This window comes from Desmodus rotundus, chromosome 4 (genome assembly GCF_022682495.2).
Source record: "Desmodus rotundus isolate HL8 chromosome 4, HLdesRot8A.1, whole genome shotgun sequence".
Taxonomy (NCBI): Eukaryota; Metazoa; Chordata; class Mammalia; order Chiroptera; family Phyllostomidae; genus Desmodus; species Desmodus rotundus.
Window position 1 is genome coordinate 63,769,352 of NC_071390.1, and position 14,634 is coordinate 63,783,985.

Consider the following 14,634-nt stretch of genomic DNA (forward strand, 5'->3'; position numbering starts at 1 on the left):
CCTTTTTACTTCACCCTGCTTGGCCCTGGGCAGATGACTGGTTAGCCAATGATGGGTAAGATTCCTCAAGGGAGGGATGACCTATGACAGGCACTGCCGCAAAGGGGCCCTCAGGGAAGGACTTGGGGGGCTATAGTTAAAGGGGGTGATGGTCCTTGCCCCTCAGCTTTGACATAGCCTGAGTCCTCATTCTGTCTGCAAGAAGTCTCCTAATCTCTTGGCTGTCTTACTTCCCCTGCCTGACTTAAGCCTGAAAAAATGCTGGAGGGCAGTGCAGCCCTAGGCAGGAATGGGCGGTTCCCTGGGGCGATCAAGCCTAAGAAAGAATGCATAAAATTCTGTGAAACCTGCTTTGCTAAGAATGTCCTCAATTTTCTGGTAAGGGTCCAAGCATGAAATGAGTTTGTTTCCCAAAGTTTTATGGCCCTTTAGCTAACTGACCCTGACTCAGAATAAGCCCTCAGAGTTCTTTGAATGTTATCTATTGTTTGATCACTACTGCCTGACAATAATGAATGAAGACCTTCCCTGAAGTAATGCTCCCAGAAAGCAATAAAAGCCTGTCCAGGCAAGGGTCAAGCCCCTCTCTCACTCAGAGAGTGGCCATGCCGTCCCTTTTTCTCCACAGGACTTCTGCAGTCCATGTGAATTTGTTCGTTGCATCCACAACATACAGACCCAGCTGGACGGAATCTGCATCAGAATGAACTGATAGTTTTCAAGCATGCTCCCATAAAAATACTCATTTTGCATGTGCAAAGCACTTACTTAGCTCTAAGCACTGTGCCAGGCCACCTACAAACCTGGCAAAGAGCTATCAGATCATAGCCCTCTTTCATTTTTATGTTTTCATACTTTTGTAACGTAATTCTTATTACTTTTTATTTGAAAAAATACAGAAAAAAAAGAATGTTCAATATCATCCCATAACCCTGCCCCATTTTTAAATGTGCTAAAGTAGTAAAAATGCCCCATTATCCCTCCAAATTCACCCTCTAGAGATCATGTGAGGTGTCTTCATCCAGAAATATTCAGTCACATCTGCAAGTACTATCTATATACATATATGAGACAGATTTTTTTATTAAAATAGGATCATGAAATACACATCAGGATATAGCTATCATTTTTGATTTACTGATGTATCAAGAATAGTTTTCTGTATCAATACATAGAGATCTGACTCATCCTTCTTAACAGATGAGGAATTGAAGGGTAAAGAGCCTGCCTCCCCAGTGACCAGCCATATCTGAGACCCGTTACTACACAGCACTGTTATTACGCAGGGTTCTTTTAGAACCTCACTTACATAAGCAATGGACAAGTTTGTTGGCCAACACAATAAGCATGTGGAAATAAGAGCCTAGGGAGGCCCAGGGCAGCTCTAGCATCCCACATCTACACAGAATACCAAGGGTTGGCCCAGGGGGCTTTCCTGGGCCATGTCAGGGTAAAGAGTACAGACTCCTTCTCCAGCCTGCGAATATGAGGATGTCACCCCCTGTGAAGACAAGTAGAGACAGGAGTCTGTACTAGCCTGGGCACCTCACAGGGTGATGTCCCAATGACACCTCCTGCCTCATTCTATAAATCAGTAAACCAAGCCCTCTCCACAGAAGCTAAGAGGACTTCAGATGCTTAGAAGGGGTGACGAAGAGAAAGCACCTCAGGGGAGAGTCATGGCCACCCAGCCCACAGCCTCTCTCCTCTCAACATGCAGACTTTCATGAGTATCTTCAGGAGCTCAGAGACCCAGGGAAGGGGGGGTGGGGAAGACGTGGACTCACAGTGCTCTGAGAACACTCTACAGCACCCTGCTGGGCTCTTGTCTGCTTCATTCCTAACCCCTCAGCTCCTCCTTAATACTCACAGGAGGACACCAGTTACATGCCCATCAAATCTGCACATGACACAGAGCTGTGAGGAGGCCATAACATCTCAGAAAGCCAGAACACTGAACTGAATCTGAAAGGAGATGTGGCTTAACAAGGCTAATCTCAATGTCCTACACTTGTTTCCAGGAGCAGAAGGGTAAACGGGGAGATGAGACTTGAAAGCAATAGTGTTGAATAAAGACCCATGAAAGGCAAAAAGCTACAGGTCCATTCTGTACCCTGAGGGGTTGGCTACTGGGCTTGAAGGAGAACACAGCAGACTGGAATTGATCATGGAGTGGAACAGGGTAAACCAATGGCCAGTTAAAGTGACCACAGAAGTTTAGAGGCCAGTTCAGTATAGGTTTCCCTAAACACATAAAGAACTGTCATGTGCAAGAGAGATTGGAGTTACTCTTTGCAGCCTTTGAAAGTTGATCTAGAATGAAGGCCTCCAGTAATCACGAAGGCAGATATCAGCTCAATGTAAGAGAGAACCTTCTCTCTTACATGACTTTCCAAGTCATTCAAGATGGAACGGGCTGCCTCAGGAGTAGCGAAGTGTCATGGCAAGCGCCTAAGTGGAAAGTGAACAGCAGCACCCTGAAAGGTTTTAAGTATCAGCATGGAGATTGGTCATGGGTGAGGGCTAAGGCTCCATCATGTACTGACATTCTGCAGCAGTGGTTCTCCAGTCTAGCTGCATGTAGTTTGCTCTGCAAACCTGGCCAGGAGCTTCCTGGATATAATCTGAAACCAGCCTCTATATGTAGAGGGCAGGAAGAGACTGGAGAAAATGGAGGACCACTCCAGATTGGTAGATGGCAGATTTAATAAGCAAGGGAAACTTACAAGGTTTATATTGGGTGGCTGCAGGACAGTTTTCTACACCTGCCCTCCAGAATCTTAAAAATTTATTTAGAGGCCTTAACTAGATTGTTATGCACATAGGGGCCTTAACTGGGTTCAGTCACATATCCAGTCCAGAGAGTCTCATCACCACATTGCTATCTCAAGGATATGTCCTTGGGCAGCTTCTAACACCGGGAGGCAAGCAGAACGTACATTCGAAGCACAGGGGAGGGAGTAGGAAGCCTGGATTTAGCTCGCAGTTCAACCCAGCAATTACATCTTCTGGATGACCTTCCCCAACCATCTAAGGCACAGGTGGCAAACACAAGTCCCGAGGGCGGAATCAAACCCTCCACCTTGTTTTATCTGGCCCCGCACCTTGTTTCTACCGGGCATCAGCACTGAGCTCTCGCTTAACTGTTAAGGAGTAGTTACATTTACACAGTCCTAAAATTACATTCAGCTCTTTGAAGGCAACCGTGAGGCTGACGTGGCCCCCAGTGAAAATGAGTTTGTCACCCCTGATCTAAGGGCTTCCTAGGGAGCTTTTTAAAATGTGGACCCCTGAGCCCCAGTCCTAGGAATCCTAAATCATTGAGAATGGTGATCCTGTGATGTTTCAGAGTCCCGCCCATCTCTCTCAACCTTCAGGACTGGGAGCCCTGCTCCAGAATGTGTAGGGAATCTGAAGATGTGGGTGCAATCCTGCAGGTGACAGAGGTCCTCTGCATGTCCCCACAGGAATCAGCAGCACAGAGACCTGACTTAGTTGTGGGCACTTGCCAGTTGTAAGCAGTTGGGAGCCCTGGCTAGTCTAAGGAATCTTCCCACCTGGTCTCAGACTCATGCACAGAGAATATTGATGAAGAGAATTGATCAGAAAGCCCCACAGGACAACTGGCCAACTTTTCTGTCCTACTTCCTCTCACCAGTTAAGCATCAGCTAATTTGTTAAGCCTCTTTTCTCCATGTGGAGATAAATAGCACTTGGCTGCAGCTTTTTCCAGAGGGTACAACTCACACAGAAGCTGAGATGGATGGTGAGAAGAAGCTACTGCAGATTAAGCAGGAATACCCCTCACTCCCTTCCTCATTACCTGAGAGCTTCCAGCTCTGTGGGAGGAGCCCAGCGGGCAGTGTCTCTCCAGGGCCAATCCCCCTTCGAAGTATTGTTGTTTCCCTTTTTCTCCCCACCCATGAGGTACGTGGAGGCCAACACTTCCCTTTCCTCTCAGAGCGAGCAATGTAAGGAGGAGGCAGGCAAGTGGAGCATGTCAAATCCCAGTCTTGCTATTGCTTAACTGAGTGTTCCTGGGTGAGCCATTCCACCTTTCGCAGCAGCAGTTCCTTGCCTAAAAGGCGGTCCAGTGCCAACAGTGCTATTGCTGCTCTGCCCCTTTCCCTCAATTCCCACTAGGATCCTTGAGCACACTGCCTTCTGTGTGCTCATTCCCAAAGGTAGACACCAATGGGTCAGGCTGCCAGAGCCTGCTTGGCGTTCATGGTGCCTGGAAAGCTACAACCCTAACCAAGCACTGAGGGTGTCACACGCACAAATCCTGGTCGTCCTGTCCCCAAAGGGGACAGCTCTAAGTGCAAGCTTAGCAGTTTCCAGAATCCCTCTGTAGGACAAGCCAAAACTGCTTCCTTGACCTTGCTCCCAGGTTTCCCTCATGTCCCTGTTGCATGTCTTCACCCCCTGCTGTCTTCCTTTCATCCTGTGGGTGACTTCTTAATAAATTCTCACTTCCAACTCTGCTTCTGCAATGCAACGTGGTACAAACACCTCCCACCTCGGGGTTATTGTGAGAACTAGATGAAATTACATGTAAAACTTCCAGCACTATAGATGAACGGTTAACACGAAGGTCCTCCCTTTCCTTCCACTCCCATCTCCTACCTGGTTGGCATTTGGTGGTCTCTTTTGAATGTATAGAAATGCATAATCTCTCGTTTCTTCATCCATTCAACAGACTGGGCCCACCACACACTAGTATGAGCCTGTTTCACTTTCATTTGGCCTAAAGGAACAGTAAATGGAATAGAAAAAAGCCTCCACATGGAAGCCTTCCAGCCACATTACTGAGGATTTATTTTACAAAGAGCAAATGCCACCAATTATTTATGTATGTGTTAATTCTTGGCCACTTATCTAGGCACCCCCCTCCCAACACTGGGAGCCTTGAGATAACAGAAAGCTTGTGGACAGTTAGGATCTTTTTAAAACCCAGGAGGGGATAGTGGGGAGAGGGGTCTATAGGAGCTACTATAAAGGACACAAGGACAAAATCAAGGGGGAGCGTGGAGGCGGGGGAGGGAGGTGGGACTGGCTGATGTGGGGTGGAGGGATGGGGAGAAAATGCAGACAATTGTAACTGAATAATAAATAAATAAATAAATAAATAAATAAATAAATAAATAAAACCCAGGCCCTAACACTTCAGAACTCTTCTCCCCAACCCAACCCCCACAGTGGAGCCCAGGGCCTTACATTTTCCCAAGGGCAGATATGGAGCTAAGTTTAAAGACCCACTGCTATCTTAGCAACAACATGCTATTTAGGAACAATGTCCTCTGTGCCTCGTCACCCCTCTGAAGCTTGAGGGAATATGATGCCCCACCCTCTACTTGCAGGCAAGAGGAGTAACTGGCTGCAAGGCTATGGTTGATCTGAGGAGAATGTTTACATGGAAATAGGAAAAACAACTATCATGGCACCTGAGTTTCAGAAGTTATACCAGTATCACCAGGAAACCATGGTTATCACTGAACTATCTCAGGCCACTCCAGGTCCCAGGGCCTACCTTGTTGGAAAAAAGAACTCAAGATTCTAGTGCAGCTAATTCTGTTCACTCCAGCCTTATCTCCAGAACCTCCTGGGGCCTTGCTTTCACAGGAAAACTGCCCTAACATTCTCCCCAGTTCTGTGGGTCCTACTCCAGGGGCCATCATACTCCTAGGTCCCATTGGGGAATCTTAGACTCTGTGCAGGTCCCTTTTCCAGATTCTTCTCCAAGACCCTTCCTAGAAGACAGCCTCTCCTAAGCAAGTATGGGTTATCTCTTTCCACCTCAACCATTGCTCTGGAAACTGTATAACTTCCAAACCCATCTCTGGGGAGTGCAAAGAAGGCTCTTTTGCTGACGAAAATCTGAGCCTGCCACCTGGGAGTCCAGAGAAGGCGCTGGCAGGAAAAGGCTGGAGGTGAGGGCTAGTCCAGGATAGTGCAATCACTGGCACTGAAAAGGTCCAACCCCAGACCCTGAGCTAAGTAAGCCCGCTGCACATGATACTTCACTGAGTCCTCACAAAAGCCACAGATATGAGCCTACAGTTGGAAAAATTTGCCCAAAGTCACCCAGCAGGTTAGCACAACAAGGCAGAACAATGCAGCCTTTTGGAGGCAAAGCCCATACACTTAATAGTGCTTCACTCCAATGTGGAGCTGAGAGAAGACAAACTCACACTCTGCATTTTTGGTAAGTAGTTAATGCAAAACAGCAAGGACTGAGTTGAAAAGCAATGCAGACAGTGGTGAGGCCTGGACAGTGTACCTGGGGAGCCCCAGAGGCTTCTGTAAAGTCAGATCCTGGATTCTGGAGTCTCTTGCCACTGCCCTCCAACCCCCCAGAACTCCTGGGTCAGTTGGTCCTCTGGTTGCTGAAGGATTTCTGTATATGTAGAGCAGCCCCCAGTCCCTCCATAAGAGGTGAGTTCCTCAAGGGCTAAGGCCTGGTCTAGTTATCACACAGACCCTTGCCCAACACAGCACCAGGCAGAGTGAACTTCAAAAGACGTCTGTGGAATGAACAAGTGGGTGGATTAACTCTCCCGTATATTTCCTGATGCTGAGTATGAGAAAGGCCAGGGACATAAACAGGAAGCCCCACACAGTGAAAAGGGATACTGACATATAAGCAGTCTTGCTGTGCACACTATTTACGAAATTATTTACGAAAACCCATGCATATGGGGCCGTGTCCTCACTTTGCATGGCTTTAATATGCACTTGATTTTCAGTAAACACTGTGTCACGCAAAGTAAGTACTGCCTGTACTTGAAAATAGCACTCTTTCCTACACATCTGAGAGAACTTGAAGATGAAACAAAGTGAACTTGAAATGTGGATGAATGCAAGATATTATGACCTTTTGGAAGCTGATAAAAACATGGTCAAATTTTAGACCTTTTCTATCAGAATGTAGTAATTGTTTCTTCATTTGTGCTGAGTGCTGAACCTCCTGATGCAAGTTCCCATATATCCCACTTAACAACAATGGAAATTCTGGACTAGTTTGGTCAGTCAATGGCATTTAAAAAAGTATTACCGTAACTGGAGAGAGAGTGTTCATCATTATATATATATTTCTTTGACATTGGCTTTGATCTCAGAAAAACTATTTTGTTGCTATTGAAAAAAGAAAGTATAATTAATTAAATGCATATAAAAATCTGATAGATCTGAACAATTTCTAGACAATCATTAGAACTCCCTAGCCTTAGTCCTAACTATTTACCAAATTTGAGATAAACAGCTCTTCCAAACAGCCTTCCACTTTGTACAGAGGGCAGAAGTTCCCACTCATAGCCTCTGGGGAATGAAGATTCATTACACATCATTTGTGGATCCTTCAGATGAAATAGAGACAGGTTCCAGGGCCATGCAGGAGGTGCAATTTGCTGTAATAAAAAGTGAGAATATGCTACATGTGGACAATTTATGAAGAAACATTAATATGGGCAGAAAAATGAAGTGGAGTCTGCTCATAGGCATGATCCGTTTAATGAGATCAACGCAGAGAAGTGCAGCCAGGCAGTGCCAATGATATCACCTGATGGATACTTGGATTTTAACCAATGGTTGATAATTTCCCTGCCACCTGGAGGGCAGAGGCCAATAAGTCTCTCCATGTTCTCACTATTACAGACACCTAGGCTGTGTCCTGATAGAAGGCCACAGGAGCCAGCTTCTCTATCCCGTCTTGTCTCATGCAGGAGAAAAGCATTCCTGGCCCTTGGCCCATGGATGCTACTATACAATCCCTTTTGAGGATTGAGATATATAATAAAACAAATCACTTCTGAGCCTATTTACACCCTGCTCTGGTTTGGCAAGAGCAGCTGCCAACCTCTGCAGTGGGCTATGAACAATCTGGAGGAAGACATGGTCCTCCAGAGGGCAGAGGACATGGACGGCTCTTGGATGGCAGGTGGCTGTGCTGAGCCATTTCTCATACACTCTGCTATTCAGCTCCAGCTTCAAGTGATTTTCAGATACAAACAAAGCAAGTGCAAAACTGATTAGAAATGTTTTCTTATCCCTCCCACCAGTATTTGCACATGTATACTGGAGCTTGAGAAGGAACTGCCTGCATCCAAAGACTGTCTCTGGGGATCCACAGCATCAGAAGCTGCTGAAGGAGGGGCTAGGCACCATTTAGGGCAGAAAAGTCCCTCCCAACACTTCTGGGTCACACAAGGCTCCACAGGCCTGCCTCCATGTGAGGCTGTCAGCCCCGAGACCCAGACCCACAGTGGGATGTCCCTTGGGGAAACAACACTGCCTAGGCTACTCAATTAAAGCATCAGAATTCAAGGTTAACATCGCAACCCCCTCAAATCACCAAAACCAGGCAAGCCACGGCTGCACATGGATCTAATTCCTTTCTTCAGCCTAAATTGTTTTTAAAAGATGGAAGCATTTGAATTCTTTTTAAGGCAATAAAGTTGAAAGGAGCAATTCTTTACCTAGCTGATAAGAGCTTCTGGGTATAATTTGTATTCTTTTTTGTGAGTCTGACTCTTTAGAAAATGGAATAGAAAGAAAAATATCTTCTTTTCAACTCTGGAGACAAGAGTTAGAGGAGTTTCCTGGCTCAGGAATTGTTAGGAAAGGAGTCCCTGATGTGTGACATGGGAAAGCAGGGAAGTACCCTGCGCTGGAGGACCAGGGACGGGGAGGGGGTGATGCACAGCGGCTCACCGGGGTGCTCAGCTTGGGACTCTGGCTCCACTGAAAATGACTAAGAGAGGCCATGGCTGGAGCTCCGAGGTCTTGGAGAATACGGAGGAAAACATGTTGCAAACTCAGTGAAAAGGGAAGAGAGGGAAATAAACTTCTTTAGAATCCACAGTATAAATTGTCTTATAGCGTTTAAGATGGCTTCCCTCCAAGTACCAAGCCTCTGTGCAGTTGGGGTGCAGGCCTGAGCATGACCAGCAGCTGAGTTTTTGCCCAAAGCCCTCTGAGCCCCACAGTAAAGTCCAAACTGAGCTGCTGGGAGGGGAAGAAGCAGAAGCCCAATACTCATGTGCTTTGTGCTCAGGGCATGGCCCACCTACCCACTCTCCATCCCCACAGGCCTGCCTCTACCTGTGGCTGGCCTAGAATGGCCCTGCCCACAGATAGTATTGATAGGCAAGAAACCTGTGAACATGGGACTTCTAGGATCAGTACCTTGGGTGGAAAGAGCAATAAGACAACTCACCACCAACCATGTCCTATAACCGGCTTTGCCAGCTGTCCCACCAGGAACAGGTTCATTGGGGGTCTCAGCCCCTCCCCCGCATCCATTCAGCATAGACTTGATGCTTCTTGACTCTGCTCTCTAGCACTAGGTTGGCTGTAGCCCAGGGGTATGGCAGGTTCTGATTAGTGCCAGTATGGCTGTACAGAGCCCAGGGAAAGGGCCACTAAAATAAATTTTGGGGCTGGAAATGAACCCAGCCTCATAGGCCACTGGAGGAATTTACAACATCTAGAAAAAGAGTAAGGCATAAGGGAGGCCCAAGGGAGAATGACAGGCTTCTCTGACTCATCTACTTTGAAAATGATGGGATTAAAAAGTCAAAGAAGCAGGTGTCACACTTAGGAAAAGCCATGAGCAGGTGGGATGGAGACAAAAGCAGGAACCACTCACTCATTTAACAAGCATGCCATGGGCTCCTACAAGGTGCCGGGTACTATGCACGATGCTGGACATGGAGGTAAGGCAGTCTTGGGCCCTGTTCTTCAGTAAATCCAGCCTACTAGGAGAGAGAGACCCAAAGAGAGAGAGAATTCTACTGGGTAAAGGGAGAAAGTGCAGTGATAGTGATATGCTTAGGAAATCAGGAACCAGACACCAACTGTTTTGGAGAGTAGAAGTCCCCAAGTTGGGGATGGCTAGTAGTGGGACAGTAGGGTCTCCCAGTCTAATGTAACAGCATGTGTAGGCTCAGAGGTGAAAAAGGGCATTAGGTTGGCGAATGGTGGGTGAGTAACAGCATGTGAATAAGGATTTGATTCTATTAGATGGCAAAAACAATTATAATCAAAATCAACCATAAAGATTTCTTATTGTTATAAGAAATGGATAAAGTATAGCACAGAAAATATAATTTGTGTAAAGAGCCCTATATCTGTTCCTCTAACCCTTATTAATCAATGTTTCTCTATGGCCCTCAATTAGAACTTCATTTTCTTCCCTGAGTATATGGAGTTAATATACTCAAGTATCTTGCTCCCGATCCTGTCACGATAGGTCACTGTTCTATCCAAACAGTCAGGCCAGATAGCTTTGGAGCCTCTTCCTGCCTTGCAAGTTAAGGTGGAAAACGCATGGTCATATCGGCCTTCTGCATTTCTAATCCCACCCTGAAGAATCGCAAAGGACACTAACAGTAATGTCCTCAGGATATTATAGGCTGAATTCTGGCCCCTCCAAATTCATAAGTTGAAGTCCCAACCCTCAATACCTCATCTTGTGACTGTATTTAGAGCTAAGGTTTATAAAGAGGTGTCAAGTTAAAATGAAGCCATTCAAGTAGGCTTACTCCAATGTGACTGTTGTTGCAAGAGTGAGTGACACTAGGGATGTATGGTCACAGAGAAAATGCACACAAAGATAACACCATCTATAAGCCAAGGAGAAAGCCCTCAAACACACACACACACACACACAAATCAATCCTGCCAACATCTTGATCTTGAATTTCTGGCCCCCAGAACTATGAAACAGTAAATTTCTGTTGTTTAACCCAATCAATCTCTGGAAACTCTAGTACACTAATACGGGGTATGCTAAAGGTTCTGTTAAAAAAAAAAAAGAAAAGAAAAGAAAAAGAGCCCTCGCCAGTGTGGCTCAATTGGTAGAGCATCACCCTATAAACCAAAATGTTGTGGGTTTGATTCCTAGTCAGGGCACATGCCTCACTTGTGGCTTTAGTCCCAGTCAGGGTAGGAACGAGAGACAAGAGGCAACTGATTGATGTTTTTCTCTCACATCGATGTTTCTCTCCCTCTCTCCTGCCCTTCCTCTTTTGCAAAAAAACAAAAAAGAAAAGAAAAGAAAATTCAATGAGCATGTCCTCAAGTGAAAATAATTTAAAAACTAAGAAGAAGAATATGTGGTCATAAGGTTTAAGACACACTGCATTTACATGCCTACCCTGAAGAATCACTAACAGGAAAGTCCTCATCAGAGAAAATTATTGAATTTGGCTAAATCCAGTATTTACCAAACTTATCTCCCAGACTATTGTTTCTTTGTTCAAGGAACACTGATATTTTACAAGACACTAAGTTTACAACAAAACAGTGTCGGGTGAATGGCACTTCAAGCCTCAGCAGCCCAAGACAGAAAGTTCAGATGGGAAGTGTATGGTCAGATCTGGAATTCACATAGGTCAGATTAACCACAGGGAGGAGAATTTCACAAGTGTAAGTTTAGGAGATCAAGTAGAAAGCAGTTACAGTGGTTCAAATAGTAGTGATGAAGTCCGAAGAAGAATGAAGTCACTAGGCTGGAGAGGAGGGGAAGGAGTTTGAAATATTCAGAAGATAAACACTGACAGGACATGCTCATCAGTGAAAACCGAGTGAGCTGTGAAGATAAAGGAATCTGACATGACTGCTACATGAAATTACATAAAGACAGAAGGCGTGGAAAGCTCAATGAGGAAGATGATGAATTCCAGTGTAACCCCCTGTACAGCAGGAAGTTGGAGGAAAAAGTCTTAGAAGTTTAGGAGAGAGAAGTAATCATGGGAAGAAATCAGGATAAAGCAAGGACTTAGCTCAGACAAAAAAGGTGAAGGTGTGCACACAGCACAAGACAGATTCCAGAGCATCAAGTTAGCCTAGAGGGCCCATCTTCCGGTGTAAGAACTGGTGACAGCTGGCTTCCTCTACAGACACATGCAAGTAAGGACCAGTGACACGGGAAGCCTGGGAGCCAGGCGGAATGACAGGAACACAGGAACCACACCTTTGGACCACTATTGCTTCTAGTGGTGCAGGCCAATCCACTGCAGCCCAGGGACAGCAGAGCACAAACCCAGCTGTCTCGTTTTCAATCCCCAAGGATGTACTTTTTAAATTATTAGTTGTGTGCGCATGCATATGCATACCCACACACTCACACATATACCCCTACCTTCCCTCTATACTCCCTGCCAATTCAGAGGTTTCTAAGCCCAACTGGAAGACTTCACGTTATCCCTGTAAATTCCATGTGTTGGAAACTGCCCGCTGCACCATTCAAACTGTTCAGACAACTTTGGAGCCTCTTCCTGCCTGGCAACATGATCCTCTTCACTTCAGATTTATTGAACGGGGTGGTGGGAATTTTACCAGCGTAGCCCCATGCTGATTAGCCAAAGGAGATTCTGTATGTGAAGAAGACCTGGGTGCTAGTCGTTGCTTTTTGTCTATCTCATTTTACTTCTCTAGGTTTCATTGGCTTCATCTGAAAAGTCTGAGAGATCAACAAGACTGATGCTTGGGTCTCAATGTATCCTAAGGTTCTACAGACAGGTTCCCTTGTTTAGGGGAACCCGCTGGTTTAGGGGAGAGAGAAAGGGTGTTCCACATAGGAGTAAGAGACCATTGTAGCATTTTGGCCACTGCATATAAGAAAATCCTTGATTTGTGGAGACACCCACTGTGTGTGTGTCTTGGCTGGTTAAAAGGAAGAGGAAGGTCCCTCTCTCCAGTGGCACAGGCCAGTGCAGGACCTAGCTTAGCACAGTAGATTCTCTGACTCTTGAGAGAGTGAGGCAAAGATCTAGTGTGAAGTCAATTCCAGTGATGAGGGAATTGTATAACACATTAGCTAACGATAATGTCTTATCCAGACTGTGGCTAGGAGTAACCTTGACCATGTCCCCACCTTTCAGCCTCCCACAGATTTCCATTCCTGGTTCTCCAGCCTTCTACCTACCTCTGTGAGTTGACTAATATTAATTGAATAAGTTCCTTTTATTCCTTATTAACTGTGTTTTAAAACTTTTGATAAGCAATAGAAAAATAATATTTATTTTTAAATCTGAATATCAAACACTGGAAAGACCAATGTGATGAATAAGAAAAATCAACATTTTTTAAAGGGAGAAACAACAAAGTAATTGCAAAGCGCAACTGACAATCATATGCCATAGTTTACAAAACTATTATTTCATACTAAATCATAGTTTTAGTATGAGAATCAAGCAGTATTAAAAGCCCTCTGTTGACAAATGGCAGTCCCTGATCCTAGTCCTGCCATCCAGAGGCAAACACTTATAACTCTTCCAGCTATTTCTCTGATATTTGCTTCCATTTCTTAATCATATGTTCATACTTCTCCAGTTTGATTGATCAATTTTAGAAATTAGCATTATGAATTATCTAAGGATTTAAATCTCTTACAGAACCCCTAATCCTTTCACTTCCCTTCACAATATTCCCAACCTAGTTGTATTACAATTTTTAAATTATATTATAAGTGTTGACTTTATTGTGAAAATACTGGACCCTACTCAGCCAAGTAGTGGATGATGATTGTATTATTTCCTTGCTCATATAACTTTGACTTTTCTTGTGTTTCTTGCTTTTGAAATCAAAGATTTGCCTTCATTTGTATGTATTTATACCAGTTCCATAATGTATTTGTCCAAATGCTCAACCATATAAAATAGCCTGTTTTCTTCCACCCTGGAGACAGCCCCTCAGAGCCCTCTGTTGCCCATTGTCCAGATGAATGACCAGGGGCTGTCCTGAGACTTTCCTTTCTTCTCTACTATAGGGGAATCCTGTACCTGTTTCTGTTTACTTTTATTTTAATTTTATTTATTTTTCTGAAACCCGTCCTAAGAAAATGTGCATGGTGTTTAAATGTTTGAGTGTGTGCATATGTGAATTTTAAAAAGTTTGCTGGCATATTGACTGATTGTTTTATTTACTACAAAATAGGGTAATACTAATTCTTCCACAGAAATCATGTTTCTCCAGTATCTTCTATAATCCAGTGTTGCTTTTAAGCATCCTAATGCCATTCTGATTCCTATTCCTGGTATTTCACTTGCCCTTCTTCCTCCTCTTCATCCTCCTCCTTCTTTTCTTCTTGTCTCCCTTACCCCCGTACTTTGAAACTTGGCATTAAAGGGCCTTGATGCAAGTGTTCTTTTTATTTATTTGGCTAAGAATTAAATGGTCGGTAGGACTTTTTAGTCTGGAAATACATGTCCTTTGGTTCTAAGACAATTTTGTTGTGTTGTTTTGTTTTGGGTTGTTTTGTTTGTTTGTTTGTTTAATATTTGCCTTTTCTCCATTTTTGTTCTGTTCTCTCTCTAGAAGTTCTGTTAGAAAAATACTTAACAGCCTACATCGAGTCATACATTTTTGTCAACTTTTTGCTCCTATTTTATACCTCTTTACTTTTTGTTTTCTTTTTCTCAACTTTATTTTCTAATACTTCAACTGGATTTTTTTACATTTCAGTTATTACTTTTTTATATTTGATGGCTCTTTTGTGCTCTGTTCTTTTTCGTATTATCCTGTTCAAACTAAGTTAGCCCAGATTCCTTTTTTGTTTGTTTTGTACACGGTTCTATCAGAGAGTTTCTTCAAATGCATAAATCCTTAGTTGTCCTTTTATATTCAAAGTGA

The 14,634-nt window shown here is 44.3% G+C and overlaps 1 protein-coding gene across 4 annotated transcripts in view; it reads right to left on the reverse strand.

The window, feature by feature from the left end:
- GRID1 (glutamate ionotropic receptor delta type subunit 1) overlaps positions 1 to 14,634 on the reverse strand; it is a 725,082-nt gene that overhangs the window by 288,191 nt on the left and 422,257 nt on the right. The window lies entirely within an intron of this gene.